General features: G+C 35.9%; 1 pseudogene; it reads left to right on the top strand.

Moving 5' to 3' along the window:
• Positions 1–7474: 7474 nt before the first annotated feature.
• LOC118754287 lies at positions 7475–8272 on the top strand (annotated as a pseudogene).
• The last annotated feature ends 4795 nt before the right edge of the window (positions 8273–13067 follow it).

Raw genomic sequence — 13067 nt, forward strand, 5'->3', positions numbered from 1 at the left:
GTCATCGATTCGCCATCAGTTAGCAAGTGGCGAAACGAACGAACTCAGTGAGGTACAACCAAACTTGCTATCGTCTATCCGTGCTAGATAACTTTGTTGTTGCTTTCACATGCAAAATTTTTCGTTAAGCGACCGGAACTCAAACATAGCGAGCGAGAAGTGGCGAATCGACGACGGCATGGCATCCTATGACACCCACAACGCACAAGATACTAATTCCTTATTAACAATAGGACAATTATCGGGGAGGCTCAAGAGGCCCACAACAAACACTACCGAGAAAATTATTCCCGGAAGTTTTCTCGTGAAGTATGTAACCGTGACATATATAACCGGTTGTTGGTGAGCTCGGACTCGTTTTTAAGCAGTATTTCGGTTCATAACCAAAAAAAACAAAAAATATCAAATCGTTTTCCCCAGACACAATAAAGCTGCTGTTACCCTCTAAATCCGTTGTCAAAGATGTGACAAAGGAAGAGTTTGAGGCCAGCGAAGATTCTGAAAGCGAAAACTAAATAACCAATGATAGTGTACACACATTTTATAAATAAAGGTAGTCAATATATTTAAATAGTAAATTATCGGCTAATACATATGTTTTATTAATATAACCTATCTTTAATACAAATTATTTCAATTTTACATTTGATAAACAATTTTGAGTAGATAGAGGCAATAAAATATTTTTTGCCGCATAAAACTTGAAAATCTACCTATATGCGGTGTTTCCAAGATATTTTAACGCCCTTGAGTCACAAGTATATACACGTATATTTTAGCAATCATACCGATAATGTCATGTATTAAAAGAATTAAAAATGAAAATGAATAAAAATATTAAATCAGCAAAATGAATAAAATTAAGTGAAATTAATGTTTAATTTCTTACCTAACCTACATTTGTATGTATGTAACTGAATCGCCTAATAATATCTTTACATATAAAAAGATTATCCTAATTTTCGAGCTTAACTCCCTAATCTGTTATTAGAAAAAGAGATTAGCCATGCAAAATTATAACTAAAAATATCTCAGATTAAACCGATAAATTTTCGGTGTCCAACCAAGTTTTATCGATTATACTTGCGAAGAAGAGGAGGAATGTCAAATGTTAAAGTAAACAAAAATTGACGCTAGTAAGGAAAATAGGTTTGTAAAGGCATTTTTAATAAAATATTCGGTTAAAATATAGTTAAATGGCCTAATATGTGTTGCAAAAGAAAAGTGACCACGGTGGCACAGAGAAGAAGTTTAACTTTTCCTTGAGTTGTGTGAACAACAAGCACACCCAATTTGACAGCTAACGAGCTTTGATTGAGATTATATTTATATGTAATCGTACTTTTATGCTTTGCCGTTCGCATATGTATACACATCAAATTTCATGAGTACCTAGTACTCACGCCTTTTTTTTATGAATGAATTTACTTGGCCTTGAGAAATACGCGCATGCGGTTATGAAAGAAATAGTTATTGTTGTATTTGAGTATGCGTGTAATTATGTGCATATGTATGTATGCTGTCGTGAGTTGTAAATACCCTGCAAAAAATGAGACTAATCCGGGATGACTCCGGGAGCAATCGCAAAGGAGCATGCGACTAATACCACTTTTTATCTCTTTATATGGAATGAACTGTTCGCTTTTGTTCGAGCATGTCCTATGAAGAGACTAATTGTTCACCTTTATACCCGAACGGGTATAAAAAGCGACTAGTCACTTTTAAAAAATAAAAATAAAAATTTGCGCCAGCTGAGATTCGAACCGGGGTGCTCAGTTTAGTTAGGCGAATACGCTCTGTGCGAGCCAATGCCGCACATGAAATTTCATTGACTACGTGCGTACATATCATTAAATCGTTAATAGTACCCGTTAGAGATGAGTTGGGGACTAATTGATCTCCAATTATACCCATAAGGGATGAGCCGAGACCAATTGATCTCCATTAGTACCCGTATGAGACTAGTTGCGACTAATTAATGCCCAATTGTACCCGATCGTGAGTAATCTCGGAATACTCTGTTTAGAGATTAGTCGCACAATTTTTTGCAGGGTATGTACATTTGTGTGTATGTGCGCAGTATTTTCCCTCCAGTACTGCTGGAGTCAATCGCTGCTTTTGAACCGCTACTGCACCGACTCCTAGGTAAGTAGCTACTCTATTAACCCGTGGTAGTGCACATGGTAGTGCAGAGTCGAACCAGTCGTAAGCAGAATAGCGAAAAACTCCGACAGAGGGCGCCCATAAATCACGAAAGTGACTACTTTAGTAACTCCCGGTAGTGCAGAGAGAGCCGATGGTGACTACCACCTAGGACATTGCCTTGTTAAAGTAATCGATGAAATACACTGCAAGTAGTCGGTCGGTAATTAACGGTGTTTATCACGTAGCTACTGATTCCCCCGTACTGCAGGGTTGGCAGTAATATGCACATACATACATATATATGTATGCATGTAAAAACGTCATCAGTTAATGGAGTACGTATGTACATACGTATGCATGGCGAAATGCATTTTCATTTGACTCCAAAACTATTGGGGCATATTCGCATATGAAATAAAGGCTACTCTAAGTTTAAGTTTGTCAGTCCCAAATAAGAAGAAAGTTAGTTGCATCTTTTTTTCACAGATGCCTAGTCCACTGAAAGTGATATGAAAAAGTGGTAACTAACTTTAGTGTCGACTATGAATGGGACATCCATTATTTACATATAATACGAGTATAGCAGTGAAAAATGATAATACACAGTTTTTCTCAATATAAATAACTTTTCGACAAAAACAACTTGGAAGTTAACACGTGCAGTGCAATCAATGCATTTGTATGTTTTTTGTCAATGTATCCATCTTTGAACTGGATGTGTGAGAAAACTAAGGCAGGTAGAAAACTGCAGTTTGTTGCATTGAAAATAGCGTACCTATAACTACCATTAGAATCGTTAAAAATATAAAAGCCGATTTTCTTCGCTTTTAATGCCGACATCAAATCACCAAACAGTGCGCATTTGCGTTTTTGGTCAATGTGTCCATCTTTAAAGTGAATTTGGGGAAAAACTAAGGCAGCTAGAAAACTGTGGTTTGTTGCATTGAAAATAGCGTAGCATCTACCATATAAATCGGTAAAAAAGTTAAAGTCGATTTTTTCAACTCAAATGCCGACGGCAAATCACCAACGAATTTGCCAATTGCATACTACATATTTGCATAACTTTCACATTTTAGATTTACAAAATTGTATCTCTCGCATACATATGCATGTACACGATACCTATGTACATATTACATATTTCGACCTATGCATGCATTTATTTTAAATAATTAACCAATTTAAAGAACAATAAAAGCGTTGTAAAAACGTAAAAAGCCGTCAACATTCCGCGTCTAACAAGAAAAACATGCATTTGCTTTGATGAGACAATTTCTGTTAAATTGATTTTGCTTCTGGCTGGGCTCTGTTAAAATTCGATTGTCTCTGGCTGGCCGCTCTTAAAATGCGCTTCGCCAGTTTTTTTGGTATTTGACAGTTTCTACGCTGATTCGTTCTTGGACTTTCTCTATAAATATACGTTCTCTGTTGTGCCTGTAGCTGAGTGCGCAAACAGTGTTGCCAGAACTTTTTGGACGAACCGGCTAAATTGGCAAATAAAACCGGCTAAAAACGGCTAAAATGTTTCAACTAAATTTCACATGTTTTATTTAAATAAATCACGAGTAAAAAGACTTTCTTGGAGAGAAGTTATAAATTCGAGCCGGAAAAAAATTTTCCAGCAAGAATTTGCAATTAGAAAAACATATGATTGTGGCACATGGTTGGATTTTTGTCGACGATAATTTGAATAAATTAAAAATTTACAAACTGGAGCCATTTTAAAATGAAAAATGTAAGTTAATGCTTGTTTACTTAATTAATTTTGTTAATTCCAATGCTTTGAAAGGTACTCGGAAAAAAACTGTATTCTTAAGAAATTGAAACGTATGTTGAAGAAAGTCGGACTGACAAGATATATACACGTAGATCTTGTTTTTTGCTCCTCTGAAAGAATTTTAAAAATTCTATAAACATTTAAAAATTCTATAAGAATGTGCGTTCGTACAGAAAGTTGCAAGTTTCTCTACATGAGAGAGAATCTGGGAGCATTTTTTCTTACTATCTGATATTTTGAGTGATAATTCTCGCTGGATTTTCGACGAACAAACCTATTGTCTTCCCTACAAGGTCTTTTCAGACTGACCGATTCTCAATACACTCAAATAGAGAACAATACACATAAAAAACGCTGTGAAAATTTCCCTTAAATTTTAGGCAGTAAAACAACGACCTTAAGTTAACATCAGTCGAGGCCATATGTTGACAAGGGATGCAAAATCACAGTTACACAAAAGAACTGGTCAGATTTTTCAGAAATCCCTTCAATTCTGATGTAAAATATGATGCCACAAGACTGCAGATCTCCCATTTAGATGACCGGTCATATGACCGGCAGATGTATCGTAAGATTCCCAGAGAGTTTTGCTTTATATAGAAATTTGTGCTCTTTTATTTTCATTTTGACTCACCTCAATGTTGGTTCCTTTAATTCAAGTTGGCATTCGGTTTTTGGAATTTATTTAAATAAGTTCTCAGCAAAAAAAAAAAAAAAAAAAAATACATATGTGTACATAGTGCTTGAAAATATAAATTTTTCCCTTACCTTAAACCTTTGGGAGTGGGCAAAAATTGTGTTTTTTAATTTAGGCAGAATTGAATATGCGCTATCTGGGAGGACAATATCTACATGTAATATTTATTCTGTTTGTTGGCACTATATCCAAACACAAACGCATCTTAAGTGTCTTAACAGGGAAACAATTTCTTATTTTCTAAGTTTGCGAATAAAACTTCACACTTAAAATTAAGAAATTTATAACAAACATTTTATGAAGAGAATCCCTTCTTCGTTTAAAATAAAAATAAGCGAAATCGGCCCAATTTCATACAACCCTGCCTGACATGAAAATTTTCTCCACGATAAGGTTAGTAGCCATTTCTAACAGATTTTGGGTCGCCTAGTTAAAAATGGAAACATATATATTTACATATTTAAAATTTAAGAAAACAAGGCAAATGGCAAAATCGGCTAAAAACGGCTAATTTTTTTCTGCAAAACGGCTAACAAATCGGCATTTCTCCGGCTGTTTGCTTTCGCAACCGGCTAAATCTAAATTACCTAGCCCGAACGTATCCGAAAATGGAAACAATTTCGTAAAAAAACCTGATGTTACATCCGTTTTCCGATTCCGTTTTCGGACGCTTTTCAGATCAGTTCTCCCACTTAAGTTTTCATCCGAAACGTATGTGCCGAAAACTATCGAAAATGGTTGTAAAACGGATGCGCTTTCGGCTGTTTTCCTGAAATTTGTCTGATTCAATTTTTCGATTTCATTATGAACTTCACAGAAACTTGTTCATAGGTACAGGAAACCAAACAAAAAAATAAATTTAAGATTCAGCAATTATTTCAATTTGAATGACTATTTTTAATGTGTTGCTTCTGACGGAATGCGAACCTGGGACCTCCTGAAAGCTAACAAATAGTAGCATAATTTTCTGCACACTCCGCTACTGGCGAATACGTATACATGTTTTCAAATGCTCAGTTTGGACAAATATTTTAAAATTATTGTTTTGAAATAAGATGACATTTTTCGGATACGAAAAATTAACAAATATGGAAATCGTTTTCTGAACGTTTGCGGATACGAAAAATGTACGAAAACTGCACTGTTGGCAAAAAGTACGTTTCTCTGCTAGCTGGGTAGTTGCGGCCGAAAGTGTCCAAGTTCAAATCGCACTATGCATATGCAGTACATATAATTTAAAATTTTTATTTTCTTTTTTTTTGAATTATGAAATTATGTGAAGTTCACAACGAAAAAAAACTGGTACTTTTACAGGCAACAAGTTACGCAGCGGGAGTCAATTGTCACCTCCTAGGACAACTCCATGTTGGTGAATTCACTAGTTCTGTACTAGTACTTTCCGCTGCAGGGTATAGATACACACATATATACATACATATGAATGTGTGCATGGATATGAAATGCAGCCCTTCGTTTTAATGAGTTCTCTTCTAAGTAATACATATGTACATCCATACGTATACATATGTTGTTATTCTATTTACGTGTGTATAATTTTGGTTTCTTATTAATATCCTTATAATGGCGAATCGAAACAGAAAAGAACGAAAAGAAATAAAAAATGTAGATGTATTATTTTTTCTGCTTTTCTTTACTTTCAGTCTTGACCAGACGCCCACTTTTCTGATTAGTCAATCTTATCCCCACGAAGTTCCATTTATTATATATTGTAGCAAACAAGTCTTTGTTGTGTTTAAGGGGTAATTTATTTAAAGGTAACTTAACGTGGGTTCACAATTTCACAGAATTTCTACAAAATAACGTAGTGCTAGCGGTCAGTAGCTGCAGAGCAAGCGCCAATTGCAATGTCCCAGCAAAACAGCGTGACCGAAACTCCAACCCAGCAAGAACAGTGACGGTCACTTTCCTAGTAACGTGACCGTCACGCGTGCCCATTAAGTTCGGCACGTTTTGCTATCACATTCTTAATAGTGAATCAAAAATGCTCCCAGAAGTTTTGTGTTCTTGTGATTTTTCAAACCAAATAGTTTGCCTGCTTGCTCATATGTAAAAAGATTAGCTTGACTACTTACTCATATGCGAAAGATACCTCGCAAGAAAAAATAATAGATGGCACTCCAATCAAAAATTATTACATGTGTGTTAGTAACAGCATACAATTTGCGTTTGTGTTGGAGTTTCGGTCACGCTGGTTTTGCTGGGCAGCGTGACCGAAACTCCAACACAAACGCAAATTGTATGCAATTTCTTACACGCATGGTTGCTTTTCAACACCCGTGAAAGAAACTTAGAAATATTTAAAAAAAGTTCATATAGTACATTAATTTTTGAAAGAGATACCATATAATGTATGTACTCTGGTTAATAACACCAAAAAATGTATTAGAACCACCGTTTAATGTTACATTTGATACAAATTAATATTGCTGTCCCGAACGCTCTGCGCATTGCCACTGAATAATAGGTTAACTTAAAATTATACCCCTCGTCCTTGTTCTTTCTGTATCGCATCGTGGTGAATTCACATTTCTCAGAAATTTGACAACAAAACAAAACAAAGGGAGTATTTTGTTTGCTAATTTTTGCGACTTCTATTGTTTAACGTAAATTTTAAATTTTTAGGATATGTCGGGGCAACAAAGAAGGCGCAGTTTGAAAATGGAGTTATTAGTAATGAAGTAGCAGCCATATTTGGAAAACTATGCCGATAAACAGGATGGAATTTGAGAAAGTAAGTGCCTGGTTGCAGCATATCTATGTATTAAAAAGTATTTAACTAAATTGTTTAATAGAAAATTATTTAATCGAGTGGCTCATTTACGATGTTTTCAATGTGCTAAGTAACATGTTAAGATGACTGCCATCACGGCCGGTAAGAAACCGCAAGCAAAGGGCAGACAACCATCCAGGAAGCTGCCTCCTGTCCCTGAGTCGAAGCTGAAGTTCAGCGAGAAGCAGGTCAGCAAACTGCTACCCTGATCAAGCGTAAACTAAAGCGCTCTGCTGCGATTACACTCCGTAAACGTGAAAACTTGGTGGATGCTGAGAAATATCAAACAAGAAAACTCTGTGATGGACGCCGTGAGATGAAGTTGTGTGGCAAAAAACGCGGCCAATTCTACGTGCCTGAAAAATCCATATTGGCTTTTGTGATCCGTATCCGCGGTATCAACAAAGTTGCACCAAAAGTGCGTAAAGTTTTACTGTAGTTCCGTTTTCGCCACATTAACCACGGTTTGTTCATCAAATTGAACAAGGCAACCATTAATATGCTATGCATGCCGAACCCTATATGGGGTTATCCAAATCTTAAATCAGTTCGTGAATTGATGTACAAACGTGGAATTGTCAAGCACAACCATCAACGTGTCGCAATCTCTGACAGCCTTGTGATCGAACGCAATTTACGCAAAGCGAACGAAGTTCAGTGCGTTGATTATTTGGCGCACGAAATATTTACTGTTGGAACCCACTTCAAGAAAGCCTCCAACTTCCTGATGCCATTCAAGCTCAACACATCAACCCGAGGCTGGCGCAAGAAGGCTAATCACTACGTTGAGGTTGGTGATTTCGGTAGCCGTGAGCATAAGATCAACAAACTGCTGCGCAAGATGGCTTAAAGGAATTGTTTTTTTTTTGTATTTAAGGCGACAATCTAATTTGGCACATCTTCAAAAGGCATATGTTCCATGTGAGAAAATAATGACAATTATAATTTATTTAGATGATTTTAGCTTAATGTTATATCGTCGCCTGGATAAAAGATTGTCACAAGTTACTTTCGGTAACTATGTACTTTTCGGAATGCTATGTACTAGTTCACGAAATTCTTAAATTATCTTATTTTTTTAGTTTAGTGTCAGCCATTTATGAGTTTAATAACTTTTTGTCGTATACATTTGTCAAAAAATTTGCAGTAAGTTTTAATGATATACGCCAAAATGTGATAACAATTTTTTATAAATTAACGATACTTTTTACTAATCAGCCTAATCGTGAGGTTCGCCCGAACAAAATTTCGCCAACAATCTTTTCATCCACCTTTAGTGAATACACGCAAACGGCAAGTTGTAATGCTGTTAGATTAAACGCGCTGATCAAGTGGAGTGATACAAGATTTGGACACTCTAAAATTTTGGAAGATCTTCAAGGAAAAGTCAGGCGCCTTGACTATACAGTCCCGCCTACTGGACTAAAGAATGACTTCCAAACAAGGATCCCCTCAAGATGTGAGTGGGAGGAGGATTCAATCCTGATCTCTTATTCTGATTCAGCAGCCATCTACACCGATGGCTCCAAGCTAGATCTGAAGGTAGGAAGTGGGATATATTCGCAGGAACTCTCACTTAGCCTCAGTTTCCGTCTGCCAGATTAATGTAGCGTGTTTCAGGCTGAACTAACAGCAATCTACGAAGCTGCTCGATGGCTGATCGATTCTCCTACTAATCTGCATGCAGTAACTATTTTTTCTGATAGCCAGGCAGCTATCAAATCTATCTTCCTGTAAACTTTGGCTGCAGAATAACTTTATCGAACGGGCAAATGTAAGATGGTCCGCAGATCCCACGTGCAGGATAGCGAGACACATCTGGCCTTGGTTAGATAAGCGTAGATCTCGCCCTCTCTTTCGTTTGGAGCGACCAATGCTCCGCCATGTTATCGGAATTCTCACCGGGCACTGCCTTATGGGAACCCACGCTGCCAGGATGGGTCTGCAGCCAAACGACTACTGTCGTAGCTGCCGCGATGAGGAGGAGATCGAGAGCGTGGAGCACTACCTGTGCCACTGTCCCGCCTTGGCAAGAGCCCGTCGACGCTCGCTCCTTCGCTATTCTTTCGAGTGTGTGGCTGAACTGGGCTCGGCCAGTATCTACGATTTTGTGCGCCTTATCAGAGCTACAAATTGGTTCAATTTCTGAGGTAGGAGGAGGGACGTATGAGTCTCAAATATGGTATCACAATGGGCCCATGGAGGCCTAAGTGTGCCCTTTCCTGCGCGGATGAGGGCAGCCAGGATAACCTAACCTAACCTAACCATACACGCAAACGAAAAAGGAAAAAGTGACCCGGTTCTAGAAAATGAAACTCATGATTAGGCTGAATATGTCGGAAACTAAAGAAGAACAGGTAACTCTATTTGAAAGACCTTGACTAGTTTAGTACGACAGCAATACTAACGCAATTTGTGCCAAGAGCCGAAAACATTTTAGTCAATTACTCAGAAATTAAAGAAGATATCCAAAAACCAGTTAACAAAAAATCGAAATATCTTACTTTAAAATATATAACTGCATCTATAACTACAAATTGTCAAAATTACGCTTCCGGCAATTTTCCATCCAAGCGACGATATTTGAATGTTCCTCGCATAATTTCGAGCCTGTATGTAAATTTTCGGGAAAAAAGTGAAAAAGTATATTTATCTGCTGTAAAGATATTTTCGCAGATTCACAATTTATTTAAAATAAATCTATCAGCCCTATCTCCAATTCCATGTGAATAAATCTCTCCAGTGCATAAATAATTTTCACCACACTAAATAGCTGCACAACACCCTAACTGCCGAAAAAGTGTTGCTTGCAACACTAGTCCTTTATGGGGACCAAATTTGCCGAAAACAGCTAAGTTTGTTTACTGGATATACTGAGCTCCTGATCGCCAGAACACAAATGAACGAGCTTAAGCAAAGTGTCGGCTTTTATAGCATTTTTTTTACAACGTTTGGCAATTTTGGCAATATGCAAGACAAGGACAAACATACGTTACAATAATGAACTGTCAAAATATGAAAGCATTGCCAGACTAAACTTACACAAAAGCATTGCCAGACTTACATAAAAGCTTTATACAATAACAAGATGCTTCCACACAGTCATTAATAGAAAAATAGAAAATAATGCAATCATATAATAAATCTGCTACAATATAATAAATAAATGTAATCATTATAATAAAATAACATGCAGATACACCATTATAATGAAAAGTGTTCGCTTGGAATATATTTTAACCACACGTATGCATGTATGCAATTTAAATGTACATACATACATATTACCACCATAATTCATATACTTGTGCATATTCCTACATTCCTTCCAACCGAAAAGCATTTGCTTGCATTACTTACATATAGATATGTACATATGTATGTATGCTGTATGCATAACAAAATGCATACCCAAAACAAACGGGACAAATATCTCCCATTCAACGTCGTTGAATATTTTTCGCGATAAGCTGTTGTGAGTGATCGCGAGTGGATCATTTGCATCGTTTTTTTCATTTATGGGAGGCCGACATAGGCAATGCTCGGACTCCATATTCGAGTGAGAGGAAATTTCTTGTCGATCGCATTCCGAATGTGAGAGATGATAAACAGTGTTGCCGCGCATAATTTTTAGAGGTAGCCCAATTCATTTAAAACAGGGCTAAAAAGTGCTAAAAAAAAGTCGTTGTGGCGAAAAATGGTAGCTATTTTAAACATAGTTGCCAACTTGGTGCTTTAAGCACTAGATTTAGTGCTTTTTGAAAATTAAAACGCAAAAAAAAAAATTATTTAGTGCTTAGTGCCTTTTTTAGTGCTTTTTTCTGAACTAAAATTACTCCGAGATAATAAAAACCTGAAATATTTAAAGCTGTGACAGCACTGAATTTACCAGAATCTACAAATTTAAATGCACTAAAAACAAACCATTATTGATAAAAAGCTGAAGTTGCAAACCCACCTGGTTGAATTCCAATCGCGCTGAAAATGCTAGTACGCAGGTAAGTTAAGTATTTATTTTTTCATTTCTAATTATTTGTACAAATTTTGATTTTTTGTTACCTCCTGAGTAAAACACATCGTTTCTGGGTGCTGAATCCAAATCTGGCCGCACAATTGCTCTAGCACTACAATTTTTAGATATCCTAACACCAAAGTGCCAAAAACACGGTTTTTGGCGATATCTGAGGTTATATAATGAAAACATCAAATTTTTTTGTTCATTTCTACTTAGGACATCATTTTCGTTTGTTGCGATTAGATTATTTTTCTCGAAATATACCAGCTTTAATGGGCAGTACTTCGGTACGACGTCATAAGCATGAGTCATCATAGCATGTGTAGAGGCTATTCAATCGTTATGAGCGAAAAAGTTTTGTGTATTGATTTATTTATGGAAATATTGTTAACTTTTTGCTTTTGTTAAATACAAACCGTTATGAAAAAAGCATCATTTGATTCAAAAAAATTTGGTGCTTTTAGTGTGGTAAAACGTTTTTTTCACAAGTTTTTGGTGCTTTTTGAAAATCAAAAGTTGGCATCACTGCCGACCACTGATGTAATGCGATGTATACAACAGCGTTGCCGTTTTGGTCCAATTGGACCAAAATTGGTAGCTTCATTCTGCGTTGGTAGCTTGGTTGGTTTGATGAAGCTTTTGGTAGGCAAAAATGTTTTGAAAATACAACCAAACTGAACATTAAAATTTGTTTGCTTAATTTAAGTTTACACGTTCAAAACACTGCTTACACGTATAAGTTTTCTCTATATTTTTATATATTTTATTAAGCAGACAATTTTCTGCAAACAAAAACTCACTTCCCAAAGCTATGACCGATTAGTTGTTGAAATTAACAAGAAATTACCTATCGTTTTCAAAGAAAAATTGGTGATAGGCAATTTGCAAAGTGCGAGTGTATTGGTAAAAAGGGTGAGTGCGTGCAAATTGAATCAAATTTGGAAATTTTTTTATTGAAATGCATAAAATGTCTGCTTTTGTTTTTCACACCCAAAAAAGATCAAAAAGATTTTTTGATATAAATTGAATCAATCTCAAAGATATTAAAATATTTTACAGAATTTTTTTATACAATAACTTAATTATTTTATTTAATGGCCTGAATTTATTTTGTTTAATCTTAAAGATTGGTGTGAATAATTAACCAATACTGTAAACAATATTATGTGTAGTTCTAATTTTTACTGCTAATTTGTGCAGCTAAAAGCCCCGCAAACTCGTGAAATCTCGTTTTCATGATGAAAAATTTTGGTAGTTTGGAAACTGATTTGGTAGGCGTTTTGGGACCTAGAAATGTTTTCAAGTGGCAACACTGGTATACAAGGCCCAACTGTTCGAGAGTAGGGTTGTTCGACTTCACTTTCAACTTTTCGATCGACTCTGTACAGTCGACTTTTTTAATAAAACTAAAATGTATTAACTATACTCTGCATTTAACTCATATATTAGCTATAAATATAAGAGTCAGAATACGCCAAAAATATCATGATTTACTAGCGGTCTTTAGAATAATCTGTAATTTAGTGAAATTCAATGCTAGGTAAAAAAAAAAAACAGACACTAAAGGATTTTTAAAAATTGTTCCAGTTATACAGCATTAAAATGTTGGTTGTGAGGGTTTTTAAAAATTATATTTATG

Source organism: Rhagoletis pomonella, unplaced genomic scaffold (genome assembly GCF_013731165.1).
Source record: "Rhagoletis pomonella isolate Grant_MI unplaced genomic scaffold, Rhpom_1.0 Rhpom_scaffold_03641, whole genome shotgun sequence".
Lineage (NCBI taxonomy): Eukaryota > Metazoa > Arthropoda > Insecta > Diptera > Tephritidae > Rhagoletis > Rhagoletis pomonella.